At 47.8% G+C, this 19,891-nt stretch overlaps 1 long non-coding RNA gene across 1 annotated transcript in view; it reads right to left on the reverse strand.

The window, feature by feature from the left end:
• Window positions 1-2,020: 2,020 nt before the first annotated feature.
• The window catches only part of LOC112544062 (uncharacterized), a 62,535-nt gene continuing 44,664 nt past the window's right edge, over window positions 2,021-19,891 (reverse strand). Inside the window, exon 5 of the long non-coding RNA XR_016350670.1 lies at window positions 2,021-2,964. This is a non-coding gene — a long non-coding RNA (uncharacterized LOC112544062). The remainder of the gene's footprint in view (window positions 2,965-19,891) is intronic.

Below are 19,891 nucleotides of genomic sequence, written 5' to 3' on the forward strand. Positions count from 1 at the left end.
TCCGCTAAACTCTAAACAAATTTGAATAAAACCCCCTTTGTGCGGGCCCTGTATGGGCCGCGCCGCGTGTTTTTCCCGGGGCCTTTCTGCCTGTCTCAACAGAGCCCGACCAACTTTATTTGGGGGGCCGGAGAATGGCACCGCGGATTGTTGCGTATCATCTTTTTTTCCCAGGAGAAAAGGAATGTCTGAAGCCGGCAGCAAACTGTACCCAACACAATGAGAACGGAGGGAGGGGGGGTTGTTCCGATCCGGCTATAAATAGTGGAAGGGGTTTGAATCCCTGCCATGGGCCTCGTTAGCATCTTTCAGAGGAAACAAGCGAGCGGGCAGGAAACACTTTTCAACAGCGGCGGGGTTTGTTTGGCCTTAGAAGAAAACCTGGGAGGTGCGTGTGTTGGGGGTTGTCTAGCGTCAGGGGTTGCTTGCTTGAGTCGCTTTACTCCCCGTGGCCTCCAGGCCTCGAGGGAGCAGCCGGCCAGCCCCACCCGCCCCTGCTCTTTGCAACCCTCCCTCGCACAGCAGCTAATAAAACAGCCGCCTCCGGGGCCCCGGCTCGCGGCTGTCCCGCGAGACTGGAAGGAACCTTAGCCGGGCCTGGCCCTGCCCCTTAGGCACCCCGCGCCTGTGTCCCAACGAGACAGCGAACGAAGCCCTCTTGGGGCCGGACCCAGCAGCCATGCTCGGAGGAGGATCCGGGCCACTCTGACCCGCTATGTTTATCCCCCCCCCCCCCACCGAGAAGCGGACCCCGCCTGAGTGGGCAGCTGGCGCTGATGGAGGCCACTGCCCCACGCAGGAGGATGCCAGAGCGGGCCCTGGCAGGTTTGCCCGAGCAGGGGCTGCAGGTCTTGGTCTCTGCTCGCGCAGCGCTGCCAGCTGCTTTTGCTGTTCGCCGAGCCCTGGCCCAGCAGCTCTCCCTCTTCATTCACCGGTCTTGTGTCCGGCACAAACTGTCCAGTGCCCCGCTGGGCGGCCCCAGCAGCCGCGGGGAAAGGCCCAGTAAAGAGCAAGCCACAGGCAGCCACGGATCAGGTGCCTAGGTAGGAGGACTCCTGCCCCCAGGGGCCTTGGGGCAGCTCCCGTGGCCACAAATGCATCTCCTTTCTGAGCGGCATCTGACCGCTCCCTTCCCCAGCGACGCCAGGCGCCTGGCTAGGCAGCGCTGCCAGAGGGCGGCTCCCTCTGCCCTCTAGGCCCGCTGAAGGCAGGCGGGGTGAGCGGTCTGCACGCCCGGAACCTCCTTCCGCCAGGCAGGCTTCATTCTCCGCCTTTGGCTTTGCTTTTCCCTTGAGATGTCGGACTCAGGCCCCAGTCGGGCTCCCCAGGGGTCATGGCTGCAGCCTCCGCCTCGCCCCCTCCCCCCGAAAGATCAGGAGTGACCAACGTAAGGGCAAAATATAGCGAAATCGTATTGGCTAGAAATCGACTTATTTTTGTAAGGGAGTAAGAAGCCCTCCTCCAAGTCAGTAGCTTCCCCTTCCCCTCCCCAGTTCCGCTTTCACCCGCTAGTACTGGGAGCACCGCTGGGCAAAGGATCCTGCAGATTAAAGGTCACACTTGGTTCCTTCGTCGGGCTTTCGGACAGCCCCAGCCCACAGGAGAGCTACACGTCTTCACCTCCCCCTTCTCCGCCCCCGAGCGCAACCCACCCACCCCACCTTGAACTTGGTCTTGCGGGGATCTGCGCCCCTTTCTCCCTGCGACTCGCGTGGGAGCCGGCTTGGTGTTAGGTTTTCAGCTGTGGACTCAGTTCCCTCCTGCAGGAGGGCGAGAAGGGGCACGGAATCACCACACCATAGGGGCAACCCGCTTCGGGAGGCAGACAGGCGGGCTTCACAGCATTGTAGAGACCTGGCTATTATCGCCTTTCCTGGGCCTGTTTGCCCTGGGTTGAACAGCTGCTTCCCAGCCTTCTAGAACGGCCAAACGTTCCGCAGCCAGGGATTCGATGGTTCGGGGAGACTAGGAGATACTTTTGTGTGCAGGACGTGGGGGTGCGGGTGGGGATGTGGCGTGGTGTGTAAGAGCACATGCATCGCACTGCGGGGGCAGGATTTATTTGGATTGGGGCGTTATATTCCTCTCCATATACCAGACGAAAACACACGAATCATTTTGACAAGTGAATTGTTTATTTTAACCATCGCTTTGTTTAAACAAGTGAAGGGAGCGGATGTGTCTTTTACAAAAATAAAAGACATCGCAACTACATCCATAGGGATCTCGCCAACCTGCTAGGCCACCACCATGAATAAGTTTGCAGTGAAAAAAAATCAATATCTGTTCCAAAACAAAGAAAAAGAGGGATTAAATAAGCTGGGAAGCAGGCAAGCGCCTTCAAACCCGAGTGAAAATACAGTCCTACATTTACGGGTTCTTCTATGATGACCAGGAATTTAGCCCATGTAGACAGTTTTTCAAAATACCCAGAAGGTTCAGTTGTCTCAGACATTAACTGATCCATTGTCAGTGCAACAAAGCAAAATAAATCAGACTGAACTTTTCCACATTGACTCCGTTGGTGCTGTCTCAGGTTTCACCGCTTATAAATACATATAGTAGATTTCCCCCTCCCCGTCCCCAGTTGAGGCATTTGCTTTCTGGTCGCTGCCTGGACAGGAGGGTCAGTTTTATCAGGAGAGCAAGGAGGACTGTGATTTCTGGGGTTACAGAGCAGCAAAGGTGACCACAGGACATTCACCAGTGGTGCATTATACACTTTATACAAAATCAAAATTTTCTTCTTGCTCCACACACCTCACCCTCTTCGCCTGCAATCCTGAAAGCTCTCGAGATCCAGTGTCTAAGGCTGCTGCTTCTCTGGGCCATTTGGAAGCTAGCTGGCCAGTCCATTTTCAAGGAGTATGCGATGCAAAAAGGCCCCAGCCATTTTCATCTGTAATGAAGTTTAACAAGGAAACTAAAGTTGCCTAAGCCTTGCCAGTGTTCAGTCACAGGAATCTGTAAAAAAGCAAAGAAAACCCCAAATATTATTATCCACACTAATAAAATAATCACACCTAAAATCAACCCAGCAACAGTAATTCACTGTGCCTGGAACCTCTCCACCATGCATGGAGCCAGTGCTGAAGTACGGAGATTGTTTCACCGAGACACCGGTGCCAAAATACCTTTTACAAATAGGACGCCCACTTGCCAAAAATGTTAGACATGTTCAGCATTTACACTTTCAGATGAATTCTGCTGCTTTGTGCATTTTGCTGTATAGCCTGCAGGGTGCCCCTCTGTGAGTGGCAAGGCCTCTGTGCTACTGAAATGCTGGGATCCACTAACTTCCTGTGGCTGTTAATACTTCTTGGTAAATCTCCCTACCTTGTTCAGTGAGGAGCTGAGGTGTTCTAAGCTCAGAGGTGCTGCATGTGGCCACTCAGGGGGAGGGGTCACTATGTCCTTCCTCTGATGCTTTGGGGGCATGGGATTAAGCTGCATGCCAGAGCCTCTAAAGAACCTGCCCTCTGATGTTTTAATCTTCATGTTAACTCTCCCTGGTTTCAAAGGCCTTGTCTTTGGCAGGCCCTTCTGTAAAGTGACATAGAGCTATTTTGGCTGGATCAAAAGCCATTATGGTCAGAAAGAAGGTAATTTGAGTTATTTTTCCCTGTTCTGTTTTATTCTTCTCAGTATTTTTTACCCTTTGTTTTCTCCTGGCTGTTATTCTCCTCCAGTCACAAGTTCATAACTACTGGGACTGTGCAAATCCAGAGGGGTAGCCATGTTTGTCTGATTAAGCAAAAACAAGGAGTCTGGTGGCACTTGAAAGGCTAACAGCTTTATCTGGGCATCCGCTTTCCTGGGCTGGAACCCACTTCATCAGATCTGCAGAAGTTCTGAGGGTTCAGCCCCACAAAAGTTTATGCCCAAATAAATTTGTTAGTCTGCCAGGCGCTACAAGACTCCTCGGTTTTGTGCAAATCCAATTCCTTTCCTTTATCAATTTTTCTTGTTACACCACATGGATTGGTGATGTAAACACCAGTTAGGAATAGAGCTGGTTCAATAATTCACAAAGAATGCAGCTAGTTTCAGCTCTTTTTATTCACCTGCCCACAATTTTCTAAAATACATTCCTTCACAAACTATTTTTGTGTATAATTCATGCTATGTGTCTCCTTTTTTAGTTACAATAGAAAATTTAATATTTGATTGACCACCTAGAGCACATTGTTACATTTTTATTCCTTGACAGGATGAGTGAGTGTAACTGATTCAATCACATGAATACCCAACATTTATTAATCCATAGTTTGATTTCCATGGACCTTCACTTGAAAATCATTCTCTCTGGGAACATCCCTGCCCCTAAAGTCCTTTGCTAGAATATTCATTAAGAACCAGCCAGAAAACTCATTGATATAAATGGAAAGGCTCCTCTTAGCTTTATTATGACTTGGGTGAGGCCCATAAAACAAAGAGGAAAGGGATACATCCAGTTCTAGGTGTATTCATTCTAAATGAAAACCTGAAGGCCCCCTTTATTGCTGGAAAGGCGTTGGTACTGGCCAATTTCTGCTCAGAGGTAGAGTGGTCATAAAACAATTGCAAGCAACACGGTGTAACTCATACCCATCTAAAACGCAGATCCCCTTGTCACTGGTCAGAACCTGCTAACTCCTTTCTGCACTGGGCCCACTGTCTCTCACTCCAAACAGTGCAAACAACAGAGATAGTCTGCTGAAATCTCTGGGAGTCTTTCCAATGGCTGCAAAGGTTGGATGGGATCCTAGGTGCTCAGTACAGCTAGTGGCCCCTGATATCCTTCTCTGCTCCTCCCAGTGGGCATCTGCTTGTGGACATGACTCCATACTGAGTTAAGTCTGGATTGTGCTCCATTTCCCATCTAGTTACTTTAAGCTCTTACTGAGCAAAGAGCAGCTTCGTTTACTCTCCCACCTGTTTAAAATTTCATGCTTGCTACATGCCCAGGGCAGCTGGGAATTTCCACTGAAACTGAATCACTAACTAAATAAGTCACTTTCAAAAGAAAAAGGGGGAGGTGAAATCTGCACATGAGTGGCCAGCCAAGAATTCTCTAAGCAGACCAGCCTGAAGATTCCACTTTCTACCTTAGGAGGAAGCATCACTCTACTTCTCCTGCAATTGAAGCAGGCATGTGCAAACACAGGCCTGATGTTTCATGCTCCCTTTCCCCTCCACCCTGGCAGACTGTCTCAGTCTGTTGCAGCCTGGGGAGGGGCTCATCTGTTGTGCAAATAGAGGAGACACTGACTGGTAGGAGAAGCAAACCCACTCCTGAAAGCAGCAATGCCATCTGCTGCTATCTACCATTCTGAGAAATTTGTACCTTTGTGCATCTAATATATTGTGTGGGCAGAAAGACTGGACAGACTCCTTTGATTTCAACATCCATCTTTTCCAAGGGGCTTTAGAAAAGCCAAGGAATCTTGCAAATACTCTGTCATTGCACATTGTTCAGTGCCATGTGCCTTTGCCTATCTGTGTAAAGAAAACACCCCAAAAAGACACTCTGTGGTAGATTTCCTGTACCGGCCAGTTACTAACCAGTGTTGGGAAACACAAAAATTCACTAGGAACCTGATCCCAAGCCAGTAATATTTGTCTATTCACTTCCATGGGTTTTAGACCAAGCTAGAGGTGGGGACTTGCAAAACAGATTTACGTTTCCTTCCTTTTGGAAAAAAATAAATATAATAATTCACAAAATTCCCTGTGCTAGTCTGAGCCTGTGGGAGACAGCCGGGGACCTTCTTTTCCTTCCTAGTGTTGTTCTAAATCAGTTAAATATTCTAAGGTTTGTGGTTCTTTAAAAAGGTCCCTTCTCCATTGCTGAGGCCCCTACAGAAGCAGGATTGCTGCGGGGGAGGGGGAGACAAATACAAAACTAACAACAAATAAAATGCAGGGCTTACCTGCCTAATCAGATTTTTTCCCTTTGCCAATTTCCTATTCATGCCTTTTGGAAGGATGGACTCTGCCCCTCCCCTTCGCCTCACCCCATCGCCCAGTTCATAGACTCATAGGGAGAAACTTTCTGGACAATTTAATCTCACCGGGGTATTACTTAGCAAAACCCTCTTCACTGTCAATTTTTTTTTCACTCCACTCCCCCTTCCCCTTATTTTCCTTCCAGCCTCGATTGAATTTTGAAAGCCCCTGATATCTTTCTTTTTGTACAGACACATGCTGCTTATGCAAATAAGAGCCTTTCATACAAGCTCCCTGGCTCAAGACCTCCAACTCGAATGTGACCAAAAGCTGTGTTCTCCCCTGCTAACTCCTTAGCACAATTACACCTCCATTCTGCTTTAGGGGCCTGGGGAGGGAGAAACCATTTTAAACTAATAACACGTGCTGTTTGCCTTGGATAATTACAAGGGAGCTTCAGCTCTAAGAGCTATGAAATATTCCATTCAATGGGGTAAGAAGGAAGGCTGAGAGTGTTATGCCTACACAGCTTGTTTTTATCTTCTGCACAAGAGACATAAGTGTGTGTGTGATTTTTATATATATGTATAAAGACATTTCCTGCCTTGCTAACGTGCCCTGTGCTCATGCACCTAGGCAATTATTTATATTTTATATGAAGGAACTTTTCTACACTTTGGGCTGTTAGAGCCAGAAAAATGCAGCTGACATTTTCTTATCTCAAATTACAATTCCCTGCAAATATCAAGCCAATAAGAACACCAGTGAGCTGAAATCCAAGTCAAAGGAGAGCAGGGTCTCTCTCTCCTTCACACACATAGAATACCAGTAAGCGACCCAGGGAACCGAGTTTAGAAATGTTAGGGAAGAAGGCCCAGCAAGGGACCTAGCCAGCAAACACCAAGTGATCCAGCCAGTCTGACTGGGCCTCTGGTTTGAATAGCCATTCGGCTGTCATTGTTCCTCTCCCTGCCTGGTCTCCTGGGGAAGTTTATGCAGAGGGTTTCTGCAGAGGCGAGGAGGAGGAGGGGAGTTTTCACCAAAGGCACCCAGGAATGTGTCAAAAGGGGGATAGAAAAAAGAAGAAGAAGGGAGACAGAGAGTGGGAACGTCAAGGACCCCTGACTAATGAATAGCAAGTTTGCCCTTGAACCTCACTGGGCTTTGCCATTCCCAGGCTCCAAACAAGGGCTGAGGCATGCCTGAGCCCAGCTGCAGGGGGACTGGGCTATGGTTCATCTCAGACACTTTGACAGGCCAGGCCTTTTCCCTGCATAGCTCAGACTTGCCTAACTGCTCCCCTGGCAACAGCTCAGTGCAGGAACCTAGGCTGAGGCCCTGTCTGCTGCATACAGAAGCAAAGAGGAGGAGGGGAGCTGGCTTGCAGAAATTAGCTGGAGAATGTGTTAACCCATCACGTGCTGGGCACCCTTCATCATAAACCTAAGCATCCTCCCTCTCAATATGAAAGCATGTTTATTTCCATCCCATGAGGCTTAGTGGCTGGATGTTATTGGAATGGTGGCTGCACTGTATTGGAATCAGAGCTGCCATTTTCCCTGGGTACTAAGAAAGGAAGGAGATGGTCCAGCTCATGATAGAACACCATGGCATTGACCCAGACCTGGAGGGGAAAAGATTGTTCCTACTCCTTAATGGCTTGGTGCTAGCTGGAGGTTCACTAGCTATTTGGGAGTCAAGTGGATGAGCCTAAAGTTGATCCATCTTACATAGTTGGAGGGCAGCCAGAGTTCTACAAAGCAGCCAGTGGCCACTGTCCCCTTAACTAGTGATGTGGGGACTGTAGAGATGAGAGAGGCCAACATGTGATTTCTCCAGAACCAGCAGCTAAACTATTCAAGCCAAAATGGCACCTGGCAGTCTGGGTCACCTCACCAGTGCACGCCACCCCTTCATACCATAGACAGGAGCAGCAGGGGGCTGCTTCCTGCTGTGCAGACTAGATGTAGCCCTCAGATTCTTGGCCAAGCTCTTGGTTGGACAGAGTTTAGGTGCCTGCCTCTTCCCTAACCCTAATTCAGATGCACAGCAGGTGCTCAGCTCTGGCATCTTCTGTGTGGTACTGAAAAAGGCAATTCTTTCACCAGCAGAAAGGGTGAGTCAAGTTGGAGGTAAGAGACATTTTGACTTGTCCTGCCCTAAATTCAGGAAAAGAAACCTAGATCAGAGAAAGGGAAAATGGAAATGGTACCCTCAGGGATCCTAACTAATTTTTTGGGGATGCAGACACAGCAAGCAGTGGCAAATGTTTACAGACTCCAAAATAGACCCTCCACAGCTACTCTCATAGTGATCCCATTCAGGCCACTGATAGGTCAAGGAAATGGGGGAAAAGGGTCAGTAATGTTCTATATTTTAGAGAGTATCTTTGCTACACAAAGCAGTGCTTTGCAGAGTGTGTCACAGAGATGGAAACAGGCAGAAAGGCAGTCATGAGAGTCGCTTTATGGGGAGGAGGAAAAAAAAGAGGAGGATGCTGAAAATGGAAAATTATGAAAATGTGTGTCAACCAGAGTAGTTCCACTAGGTGGGGTGGGAGGAGACAGCAAAAGGGACAGAGCAGAATGGGGCAAGGCAGTGATGGAGAAGGTGAGTATGGGTGTATGTCCCAGAGAGGGAGGGATGCAAGAAGGCCAAGTACAAAGGGATTCCAATCTCTGCTGTAGCCTCCAGGCACTACTCAGATATCAACAGTGAAGAAAGAGAAAGGTTTTAAGATGAGAGAATTCAAACTTTATCACTCTGTGGAATTAGTCCATGGTTTCTCCCTCAGTGACCCTCATTACTGCTTCTACAATTTAGCTAGCTGGGGTATCCCTCACCTGCATCCCTGGGAAGTATTCCAGCTCATCCTGCTTTGTAGCCCTGCTCAGAAATTCCTGTATAACACCACTGCTGAAGTCATGTTTGCCTTTGGCTCACATGAGGAGTCATCTGTTCCTCTCAGGTTAGCCAATTGTTACCTCTGTGGTTGATGAACATTTTTTTCCTGAGGCCAACCAGGAAAACCAGGCTGAAGTTTCCTTTAGCACAGAAGGCAGGATCTCAGAATAAAAGTAGACTGGTAAGAGTGTATCATACCTAGGCTAAACAGTAGCAGCCAGTAAACCCCTGGGTGAAATTCCAGGTAATGTTACTATCTACAATGCTCTAAAATGGCTTAGGAACCAATTACTGCAAAGTCCACCTCTCTCTGTCTGATCTGCAAAAATCTCTCCTGGTCCAGACGATTTAAGTCACCTGCCCTAAGGCTGGTGAGGTCGCTCTTGGATAAGATCCTGCTCTCTGATACATATTCCCACTAGAAATAATTTGGAGGATCAAAAAGCACTGCTAGATGCAGCTCTTTGTCCAGGGTTTTTATGAATGGTGAGGGACTCTGCAACAGCCAGTACATTGATAATGTCTCCTCCTGTTCTGTGGTATATTTGAAAGGAAGAACAGTCTTGGGTCTAAGACACTGGTGGGGAATTCAGGAGATTGGTGTACACTTTCCTACGTCACAGGCAACTCAGATCCTACAGTAATAAGGGTCAAATAAACAGACATTTTTGTGGAGGTTTTTGCTTGTAATCACTGGAAAACGGGCTCTCAAACCATGGAGAAGGGATCTTATAATAAATGTTTGTAACAATAGCTACTCTTCTGCATGGTCTTTACGTCAGTACAAATGGTATATCAGCTTTCCTCTAGCCCAAGGGTCAGCAACGTAAGGCAAGTGTGCCATAAGTGGCATGCAAGATGGTTTTGAGTGGCACGCGCAATGAAAGCCTAATGGTATTATGGGTATGATCACCAGAAAAGTCCCCTTAGTCCAGGGTTCAGCAACCTGTGGCTCACAGGCTATATATGGCTCACTTAGGAGCTAAACATGGTTCGCAGCTTGAGCTCAGTCCCCCTCATTCTCCCTCCATCTGCAACAGGGAGCTCATGCTAGCGATCCAGCATCATGTCCCCTGCTAAACTGGAGCCACCATCAGCTTCCTGCAGGGGGGAGGGAAGCCCTGAGGCTCCACGCTGGATCCAGCTTGGTGTACGCACTGCTCCTCCCCTCCCCACAGCAGCATGTGCGTCCTTATCCACCTTGCCTTTGCCATGCTCCGGGGAGGTAGGACCCGGGAGCTGCGCGGCCTCTCCCTGTCTGGTGATCACCAGAGAGAGCACATCTGGCTGTGGAAATGTGAAAGGAAATGCCAGAGCAGAGCCCAGCACAGGAGACCAACCAGGGCGCACAGTGGAAAGAGTCCCCCTCCCTCGCCTCCTGGGAGAGCAGCTTGGCCCAAGACTGGAGGGTACTTTGGGACCATAGCAGCTGTTTGGCCCCCTCCACCTAGTGAACAGCAGTGGCCACAGATGCTCTCAGGGCAGGCTGGTTGATTCCCAGCGGGCGTCACAGTCCAGTCTCTCACCTGCTCAGGGGAGCAGGGAGGGTGCAGCCTGGCCGGGTGAGGGGGGCTGGTGGGATGGAAGATGTTGGCCAGTTGATCACCAAAGTCATCATGGCTGCCCAGCACAATGTCACTGGCTCAGCCATCTCCAAAGCCGGATGTGGTGGTGATGCACATTGAGCATGCAGGTGCTGTGGAGGTGATGGCTAAAATGGTGGCAGAGGATCTGGGTTTGGGGGACCAGGAGTGGCACACACTTCTTCCAGCACTACCTGCAGATCCTGCCTGAGAGATACTTGTCCCTGGAGACCAGCAGGTACCAACCAAGCTGCTCCTGCCCCTTCTCCCCAAGGATGACCCTACATGGTAAGATCTGCATCCCTATTTATTAATGGAGCTGCTAACATGTAAGTGGGACCATTATTGACTTTAAAAAGTATCAATGGCCTGCAGATCTGTAACTAGAAGTGAATAAGTTAAATCTTGGCACACCACTTCTGAAAAATCGATGACCCCTGCTCTAGCCAATCAGTATGACTTTGGTCTCCAGCCATTCAATGTTGGCTGCCATCTCAAAATGAGCAGAATCAGTACACATGTGAGCACCAAAGCAAAGCTCCAGGTGCTGAAGGATCAGGCAGGCTTGACCGAGCATGTGTTCCCACTGAATCAGACATGTCTGGATGCCTGAGTGCAGGGTGGGTGCTAAGCCAGCTTCCAGCAATGGATCATGAAGGCTTTAGTCATGTGTGATGATTCCATGGATGTTAATTCTAGAGCCCTGGCCACAGTCCAGTCAGGGAGACGATGTGGTGAAGAAGTCAGTTTGCACTTCTCATTCTGCTAAGCTGCTGTTTCCTGGTGCTGGTGGAGAATGGCTGCTACTTCCACTACAGAGCTGGCTGCATTTCAGCAATGGGTGAGTCATTTCTCCATAGTAACATGTGTGCAGCCCTGTATCCCCATACATGCAGTTATTTTCCAAGAGGTTTTGAACGCATTTTCACATCTTTGCACTTTTCTTCCTAATCATGGGTGGATCCTATCTGGACCTGCAGAGGATCTAATTTCTTGCTCCTTTCTTCTTCTGTGGTGATACTGATTCCTTCAGGATGTCTTCTCCTGCCACTGAAAATCTTGCATCGGTTCCTGATCTGAGGAAGTTACTTCCCTTTTAAAATGGAGCTAACCATTTGGGCATTGCCTTACCCCTCCATCTCTGAAAAATCTTCCCTTCAAAATCTCCAGGGACACATTCAGTAATTTCTTGTTTATGTATCAATAATACCTATTATCTTCCTGGCTTATTCCCTTTCAGAGCCTTTCTATATCTGATGGATTGGACCTCATATATAACTCTACCTAGCCCTTGAATTCACCTGTTGAGCTTTGTAAGAATTCAGTTGTTCAATGCTCATTGCAAGATGGACTCCAGGACCCTCACTGGAAAGATATTTGTTCATCTCTGGATGTTTCCCATTTCCCTTCTCTGTCCTCTCACACAGCTTTTTTAGCCAATGTGATTTCATGCAGCCATCTCTGCATTCTTCCAGAATTCCCTTGCCTGAAATGCAGCATCTTTATTCCACCCTTATATGGTGTCAGCCAAGTCCCATATCCAAACATTGTTCTGGTTGCCATCCCTTGGCTGTTCCCCCATGTTTGTGCCCCTGGTGAACATGTCCTCTCGGCACGCTTCAAATTCAAGTGGCTCAGTTCCCCATGTAGCTCCCTCTTTTGTATGTCATGTCAGAAAACTGTCTGGTGGTAAGTTTCCAATGGATCACTCAGTTAATCCCTTCCCCTCCATTTTGCTGTCTTTACCGTTGGTTGAGAAGAAAGTTCTCAAAGTCTTGGCTTCATATGCTCATACACTTGGCAGTGCAGAGTAACCAGCCATGTGCACACTGACTGTTAGTGATAATTTCAAACCATGAGCCTCTCTCTCTCTCTTCAGTTAATTCCACCAGAGCCTCTTTCTTCAGTTAGGGAGGGCAATGAAATCTTTTGTCCTGATGTAATGATTTTGTTTGGAAGAGTTTAAGACAGTTTACAAAGGGCAGGTTTATTTCCTACCTGGAGAAATGTGTGTCACAGACAGCTGCAAGGGATTTGCCCATGGGCCCAGGTTGGGGCAAATGAGTGCAGACTTGCAGCTACTAACATTCCGGCTAATTTTGGCCCAGTGAATCAATGGAGGAGGTGATTCAAACCCCTACTCCCTTGGTCTAACCATGAGGAATCACTGTCTTCCTCTTCACTTTAACTGGTCACACAAACTCCTGCTACAGGCCCTGAAATTAACAGGACCAATGTGAAGGGAGAAGTTTTAATTTTTCTCTTGAAACTCAAACTTTAACACTCTCTAAGGCTTTGTCTACACTGGCACCCTTTTCTGTAAAAGGGATGCTAATGAGACACTTCGGAATTGCAAATCCGCGGGGGATTTAAATATCCCCCACTGCATTTGCAATTCCGAAGTGTCTCATTAGCATCCCTTTTCCGGAAAGGGGTGCCAATGTAGACGTAGCCTAAGAGTGCACATCAATTTTAAGAGATTTCTAAAAATAATGACTTTCCCTCTCCTTCCCTCTTTCCAGTGTCAAAGACAGAGATTCACACATGCACACACAAGTGTGAACACACACATTGATGTGTAACTACATGGGCAAACACACATACATAACTACACAGTGAGGCAGACAAACATTCACAAACACACATGACTGTTTGCATTCTCATAGACCTGGGATTGCACAAATCTCCAGAGAAATACGGCATTGTTTCCTTTTGCATTTTGTGGCTCAATTCCTTCAGAACATGTAACATGGCTAGATCAGCCTCAATTGTAGCTCGATAGTGGGTTTAATGTTTTGCAAGGCACTTGCCTATAGCTAGGGTTCAAAGCTATACACAAATCTTTGTTCCAGGTTTGGCACAAACAATCCAGATTATTGAGGGATAGAAGCTTGGCTCAGCAATTTAGCTGATATGACAGCTAAATAGCAAGTAACATTTCATAGAAGAGGAACCACCAACAAATTTAAAAGGATTTCTCTAATTTTCAGTACCCTATGATCAATGCTTAGTGGATACAAACAGAGATGTTACATTCCTTTTTTTTGTGTTGTCCTTTCCCTTTCCTTCCTTTCCCTTCCCTCTCTGTTGTCTTCTTCCATTCTTCTATTATTTTTTGTATAAAATTCACTCTTATATGTATATTTATATGTATATTTATGACATGGCAGCTGCACTGAAGCCAAAATTTCAGTATTTCAGAAGTCTAGTATTTCAGATTCTCTGGGAGAACATGTGGTTCTGTGTCCACCTCATTCTTTCCTCATGAACTGTCATACCCATGAGCAAGGCTACACATTGTGGCCACATCTTCATTAAAGCACTGCAGTGTGATATAGGCATTAAAAGGAGGGTTCAGGCAAGCAACATACCAATTTAGCTAGCACAGTACAAACAGCCTAGGGTGCAATGGGAAAAACAGATCTTTCATTCATATAAGGAATGATTGCCTGGTGCTCCATAAACATGTAAAGAAAGTGTGAGTAATAAGTGAGAGCAGAATTCTGCACATGCAGCTGCTTACCTAATTGGCTTACTTAGACCTCAGGATTGTATGCACCAACTGGAAACTTGTCCATGCAAACTAAATTGCAGGTGGAAATCAGGCACACAGTTGCACACACAAACATGCACATGCACATGCATCACACAGTTTGAAAATAACTCCTAACTGATGGTAGTCAGTTGAGCTGACCCTATAGATCATGGGGCAAAACCTGCCTGGCGGACCCACATTCTAAATTCCCATCTCTTCCCTGGACATCTGATAAATGAATTGTCTCAGTGCACAGTAGAGTGATTTAAAGGAGGTACAACACTCTGGGCAGGCTCGTGTTAACCTGAGGTGTTTCTGCAGTGTAGAGGGAAGGAAGTGTCACAGGATCACCATACAAGGAAACCAATGGGTCTCTACAAGTACTCCCAGCTGAAAGAGACACTTGGTTTTCACTTCACATTCCCACAGAGATCGTCCAAAAGAAGATCCTTGAATTCAACCTTCTTTGAATTTTGGTTGAGTTCAGGTTCCACTTCCCAGACTGGAAATTGCCCCAAGAAATTTCATTCCTAGTTGGGTCCAACTTGGAATAACTATTCGCCATTTCCAGTGAGATGCAGCCAGGCATCCATAAGAACGGCTAACAAGGTGGCTGCTATCAAAGCCCTGCTAGATGCCAAGCCCTGCTAGAACCTGAACCCAATGTCCAGTTCCTGGCCTGACCCTAATCCTGATCCAGATCCATCATCTTCTTCTTGGCCCATCTCTCTTAAAAACCCAAACAGAAGTAAAGGAATCCCCCATCCCAGAGATAAACCTTTCAACAAAAGGCTTCTCTGTGTGGCAGTCTGACTTTGTGGGAGATTTTCTATGACCATCCCTCACATATGCAAAGCAAACATTAAGTCCCTTTGCTACATAAGGGTTTGCATGCTATTGGGTTATCCATACTATACAAATGCTGAGTATTACTACATTTCCTCCTATCCCCACTTGCCCTATTTCCAGCAGCCCATCCTCCAGACAAGGATGAATGGATGCCGCTCCCTTCGAAGCCAGCCAGGGTTGCCCTGAGCACTGGAGGGTGACGTACTTCCCCTCCCCCTGGGACTGAATGTGCTGCTCTTACAGTGCTTGCCCAGGGAGCAAGCTTGCAACTTGAACTTGTCACAAGAGTTCCTAGAACCTTTTATTGATAATTGGCTCCCAAGAGGCCAGCCATGTAATAATCCCAACACCATAACCCATGGGAGGCAGGGTGCAGAGCAAGTCCAGAAAGCCCAGACATGGAAATATATAATCCCAATGTAGCCTATTTCGAATGCACCATTAGCACCAGTTGTCATCATTCTGGCACTACCAGGAGTATGTCTGGTATCTGGGCAGCTCATACAGTCACCATAACATGTGATCTGTTTCACTCCTAATAAAGCCACATGATTGGTTGTGGCCCAGAGCAGGTAATTATTAAACTGCATTAACCGGGCATCATCACTGCTCAGAGGAGAAGATCCGAGATTTCAGATCATGATCTGGAGGCAATGACCCTTTCTGGGGCAAAGAGAGACACTCTGCAGAATCGGCTGACATAAATCTTTTATAGGAATTGCATTTCACAGGCCTCTCCAAAATTTTAGTCCAGCTCTGGACATGTCAAATTAAACCACATTCCTCCTGGAGACCCCAGAGACTAACATGGCCTTGGAAACCAAATGTTTCCTGTGTGGATATAAGAACTGGGGCAAACTGGATAATTGTTTGGCCACCCTTGAGAAGTCAGGTACAGAGAGCACCTAGCATTGTGTCTGCAGCCCTTTACCATCACCACAGTGTGCTAGGCACTGTGCAGACATAAATGAAGGCAGAGCCCTGGTCTCTCCATGCTCCTTTCCATGCTCAGTGATCTGTACAGCTCACCAACAACCTGTTGGATTAGACCTCGGGGTGCAGTATCCCTGTGAGAGAGCAGGTCATTTCCAATTATTTTATTGGTGGGAGGAAACATTGGCATCAGCCCACTAGCTCTTTGCTCAGCCAGGAACTGAGTTGCCCTAATAGTAGGCTCAGAAGGAAATGAGGCCTCACTGCAGTTAACAGCAAAACTCCCCTCACTTTCAGTTGGACCAGGGCTTCATCCCTGAATGGTGAGATTGAGGTTGACATACAAATATTTCCAACAGGAGTACGCCAGGGAGCTGTCTCTGTGCAGGAGTCTCACTGGCTTCCTTGGTGTGGGGAAGGGGTGTTCTTTGCAAAGGGAAACAAGTGCCTGGATTCTCCAGCTGCTCCAGGCAGGTCTCTCCAGCACCTCTCTCACAAGTACAGAGGATGAAATATTGGTGAAATGTATTGGTGAAATTACTGGCATCACTTCTCTGCTTCCTTCTTTCCCCCCCACATTGAAATACCCATCCCCCTCACCTCAGCTGATCACGTTCACACAAAGGGACATAATAGATGGCCTGAGCCTTTGCTCCATGTAGGCTCTTGTCTTTCAAAAGGTGAGCAGCTATCATTGGACAGCCTGATAGGCAACCCCAGTGATGTCATTGCAGAATGAGGCCTAAAAGGCAGCCCTGGAGTTAGGCCAGTCCTCACAGTGATGGAGCAATGGGAGACATTCAAGGCCGAATGAATGGGTCCCAGAAGTGCAAGGAAAAGCCATTGCCACTTGTGACGACAGATGAAATTACAAGGAAGTGGGGCTCCATCTTAGCCAATGAATCACCCTCCCACCAGGTCCCAGCGGCTGTGGCATGGATTGTTCCACCCAGAGCAGGTAGCAACAGCTGCAGCCCATCCCCAAACCAAGATCTAAGGCCCTACGAGTGGTAGAATTTAACTTGTGCTCCCAGTTTCCCAAATATCACTCTTCAAGAGGCAGCTCCCACCTGCATGTTCTTCTCTGGGGCTTGTATTTTTTATGGGCTCTCTTTGCTGCCAATTAAGAATGCTGGTTCTTCCATGCAAAAGGATGAAGATCTCTCTCCATAGAAGTAGGGCATGGTAGTGACAGTGCAAGCTTCACAAACATACTATCCTCCACCAGTGTACCCAGGGTCCGAAAACTAGTCTCAGACGCTGGCTTCTCTTTTGAGCCTTTCAATGGGAGCAGCTAGCATGTAAGGTGGCAGTGGTGGGTTTTGCAACATGGGTACCCTGTAAGCTAAGAGACAGGCCGAAAGCCTGAGCACTGGACCCATTTTATTCAAGGCAAACAGATGTCGCCCAATAACAGCATGGAGTCACTCAAGCTGCATAAAGGCTAATGCTCCAGAAAGGGAAAGTTTCACATCTCCCTGCTAGTTCCCAGAGCCATCTCAATTGCCTTCCAGAACAACGATTTTGCCTTCATGTGGTTTCAGGGCACTGGGTTGCATTGTGCTGGGAGACAAAGCAAGTGAGGCTGTTAAACAATTGCTTTGCAATGAAGTGAAATAGCAGCAGGGTTAGTGAGACCCAAGAAACCACATCCAGCCATGGTGTGAGCATAGCAAAGTCAGTGAGTCCCAATCACTTAGATCAGAGCTCACGCCCACCCATCCTCTTTATTCAATGCAGCTTTCTGCAACTCTGCTGTGAGTTGTGCAATGGGCTGGTGGGTCTGGATTTTTTTCTCCTCCTTTTCCGCACCATAAGCAAAGTCCTAATACAGCTCCCATCCCCACTGCCAGCCCTGCACCATGCTCCCAGCAGAAAAGAGATGCAAAGCCACGCTTGGAATCTGATTCCCCGGCTTTAAACGCTGCTCTGCCAGCAAAGTGCGACTTGAAAGCTCCCCTGTCACAGTTACAAAGCTCAGAACAGCCCTTCTTCGGATAATCACGCTTATCTCCAGATTAAGAAAAAGAGAGCTGCAGCTGAGGCTGGTCACATGGGCTGGGATGTGGGCAAATCTCTTTTAAACAATCCCCATATAGCTGTGACCTCCACCACAGCCAAAATATTCATTCCTACTTGAATATCCAGCTCTGGAGACATGAAAGAATGAATGAGAGGGGGCATGTGCAGGACATGGGTGTTTGTGGGGGAAAACACAAGAGTGCAGGGGAGATGCAAACAGCACGAGAAAAAAGACAAATAATCGGTAATGAAAGAAATGAAGAACCAGACTAAGAAAGAGGAGTATGGGGAAGGAGGAGGGGGGAAGCAGAGAGAGAGAGAGAGAGGAAGAGATGGGGAAGATGTCTGTGTGCATGTGCATGTGGTGGGGGATAGATGAAAATGAAGGGAGAGAGTTGTGTTATGCTTCGTGCACATGGATTAGTGGCTCCCAGTTTAACCCTTTCTGCTCTGTCCCTTGCTGGCACACTAGTCCTGTTACGTGACTCAAGCTGTGCCAAGCAGCCTTGGCAAGTAGAGCACATTACCCACATTGCTGCCATGGATTCATTGAGGGGCTTTGCTTGTATGGAAATATCCTCCTTTCCCCCCCAGACAGCTCTTCAGCAGAGCTACCTGGCCAATAATTTTGACAAAGCAAATGTGAGTTTCACTGCAAGGGGCTTGCATTAAACAGAGATTGGATGGATGAGTGATGCAGCAAAAGAGAAAAGGTAGAGCAGGCATGAGGACAGGGATTTATTGGATTAGGTCTCCCCAGGGGTATCTGCTCTTGGGCGAGGCACTGGCAGAAAGAGGCTGTTCTGTGCAGGTTGTTTTTCCACTGTCATCCAAGTATTTCCATGCAACTAAAATTGGCTCATTACTAGGTAAATGCAGAGCCTGGCCATTCCAGAAGGCAAGGCAAACTCTGTATCCCTCATTTTAAGTCAGATACAGTTTTGTCTTTAGCTGCACCTTGGCTCTGAGCATAACACAGTGTGTCAAGTTTTTTTTCACCCACTATGAGATGTCACCAGACTCTGTGGAGCTTGGAATGAGGGGGCCACTTCATACAGGGCATTAAAATCCATCAAGAGTCAAGGCATCCAAATCCCATTAGCAGGTTGTGCTGAGTGCCTGCATAAGACACTAGCTCTGTGTGTGGCTGGAGTGGACCCAACAGCCACAAGAGGAAGAATGTGCAGGGTTAACTGGGATTTCCTTGGCTTGGGCGGTGGAGGACAATCACCAGAGAGAGCCCACCTGGCTTCCCCAGGCTTAGCATGCTGCTGCTAAAAGGTGGGCATAGACAGGGTGTGTCTAGACTACATGGCTCCATCGATGGAGCAGTGAGAATGGAAGCCAGACTGGGGCCAAGTGCCTTTCTCTATGCAGAATGAAACTGAGATACAGAGACATTCACAGAGTCCATTGCTGGACTCATATAGCCCTACTCCATAATCCCATGCCCTGGCCTTGCCTTCTTCTACCTCAGGCACCACGGACATCTGATCCAAATTCTACCTTAGCTCAGTCACAGACTATGTTAAAGGTGTCTCAGCATGTGCTGCTGATCATTAGCCTTCTGATATTTCCCAGAGATGGGTGGCTTTTCTGCAGCATTGAGCTCCAACTTGGAGAACTGGCCAAGATCATGCAAGATAATGGCAAGCTAGCAACAACCCTGCTGGCCTAGTCAATCCTAGCGGGATGTTATAGAAAACAGAACCTGAGAAGTGGAGGGTCACATTTCTGTTTGTTTGCTGAGGCAATTCTGTGGGTAGATTCTGAGGCAGCCTCCTGCAGGCACTGTGGGAGTGTGTGTCTGCATGGCTGGCAGGAAAGTTGAGAAGCCATTTTCTTTGCGTTCTGCTTTCACATGTTGCCCACACACACAGGATACTATGTGCCAGGCATATGGGCTGGGCATTGGGGATTACCAGGGAGGGAAGGGAAAAGGATCTGACCTAAAAGCATAGACATACTCCACATATCAGCTTAACACGAGATCAGAGTCAGTCCTGTCAGTCACATTGCCTGTCACCTCTGCTTCCAGGTGCAACACTTTCTTCACAGCCCAGTAACATGAGAATAAAATATAATGACAATCTGTCCCTTCCCTCGCATCTTGCACCCAAAAGACCTCAGAGCAGTT

The sequence above is a fragment of the Pelodiscus sinensis genome, chromosome 14 (assembly GCF_052426305.1).
Source record: "Pelodiscus sinensis isolate ZL-2025 chromosome 14, ASM5242630v1, whole genome shotgun sequence".
Classification (NCBI taxonomy): Eukaryota; Metazoa; Chordata; order Testudines; family Trionychidae; genus Pelodiscus; species Pelodiscus sinensis.